The sequence below is a fragment of the Ranitomeya imitator genome, chromosome 2, assembly GCF_032444005.1.
Source record: "Ranitomeya imitator isolate aRanImi1 chromosome 2, aRanImi1.pri, whole genome shotgun sequence".
Taxonomy (NCBI): Eukaryota; Metazoa; Chordata; class Amphibia; order Anura; family Dendrobatidae; genus Ranitomeya; species Ranitomeya imitator.
The window spans coordinates 325,150,856-325,152,536 of NC_091283.1; the positions used below are offsets into that span (position 1 = coordinate 325,150,856).

At 43.4% G+C, this 1,681-nt stretch overlaps 1 long non-coding RNA gene across 1 annotated transcript; it reads right to left on the reverse strand.

Annotated features, from left to right (window-relative positions):
* Positions 1-253: 253 nt before the first annotated feature.
* On the reverse strand, positions 254-940 carry LOC138663524 (uncharacterized). Its single transcript, XR_011318206.1, has 2 exons — positions 783-940; positions 254-699 (listed from the first exon to the last, which is right to left on the reverse strand). It is a non-coding gene; the product is annotated as an uncharacterized lncRNA (long non-coding RNA).
* Between the last annotated feature and the right edge of the window lie 741 nt (positions 941-1,681).

Below are 1,681 nucleotides of genomic sequence, written 5' to 3' on the forward strand. Positions count from 1 at the left end.
GACACGTGATCTGTGTTGAACATATATAAACGTCTCTTAGGAGGGTGTGGGGGCTTTTTGTCACGTGGGACGGTCACCTCCCTGCCTTCACCATCATTCTCCATGGACATGAGACAAGACACGAGGAACAACAGCTGTTAGCTACTCCATGCCATGATGATCTTCAAACTTCACACAGACAGATGACTTTTACCATTCAGGACCTTGGGAAAGATGAGTAACAAGACAAGCACTGATGTTTACACATGGACACTCTGTTCGTAACTGTTTAATCTACTTTTTATGTTTTTGCTGCAATGGTGGATAATTCAATAAACCACTATTCTTTCATCAGGATATCATGACATTTGTCTTTTAAGAATAACGCACCTGGTTAAGTCTTGATTAGATATTTTTGCGCAATAACGATTTTTAACAAACAGCGCTTACAGTAGCACTTCTTCCCAGGTGGCCGTCTGTGTGGTACTGAGGCAGCACACGGTTGCCACATATGTGCCGCAAGTATTACACACACGGACACTGATATCTCCGGTATTGGTTTTTCCGGGATCGGAAATAAACGGACGTGTCTGAGTTCTGATGACACCTTCTCTCCATCTACCTGATGATCCTGAGGAACATCGGGATCTTCTTGGTTACAGTCCTGTGGAAGAAGAGGATGGGGACATCTCTCTGGTGTTGTCCTCTTACTGGATAGATCTGGAGGAAACTCATACAGGGAGTGAATTCATTCTTTACATACAGATAATTATAGGCCTTGTATATTTAGTCCTGTCTATTACCTGGAGATGTGAGGGGCTGGGGAACCTCCATTATGACGTCCTTGTACAGATCTCTGTGTCCTTCTAAATACTCCTACTCCTCCATGGAGAAATAGACAGCGACATCCTGACACCTTATAGGAACCTGACACATACAATGATACCGTCATCCCTCGATCCCTTCATAGCGTTACTGTATAATGTCCCAGCATTCCCAGCAGTGTCACCTCTCCAGTCAGCAGCTCAATCATCTTGTAGATGAGTTCTAGGATCTTCTGGTCATTGATGTCCTCATGGATCAGGGGGTGAGGTGGAGGCTCCGTGATTGGGCTCAGGGGTCTTCCCCTTCCCTCAGACACAGGATCCTGACAGCGATCACTAGAGGTCTTCTTCACCACTGTGTAATCCTGGTAATGGAGAGACGCATTAATAAATCTCACTACAGACATTTCCAGAGTCCTCACCTCTCCAGTTCTGTCCATCTGTTATTCCCATAGATAAGAATGATGTAATGTGACGTCATCAGAATCTCTCACCTCTCCAGTAAGCCGGAAGAGGATCTCTAGGGTGAGGTGTAATATCCTGTCCTCCATCTTGTCTCTGCCCATATCCATCTTTGATGGGTAAATCATGAAAATGTTCTTTTGTAGAAGATCTTCACTGAGAGGATCTGATATTGTAGAGATCTGAATGAGAAGATGAGCCGATGTAACATCATGAGAATCCTGTAATAATACAACTACTGGAGATAATAAGGGAAACATATGAGGAGATTTATTATTTTACAGTATTTAGTTTCCTTCTTTACATCTACTAATAAATCCTATATATTTAGGCCACAGACAACAAGCAGTTTCCTCTTCGGAGTCGGCAGCTGAATACGTTTCTCATAGACTCATCTTCCATAACGCTAATTCTCG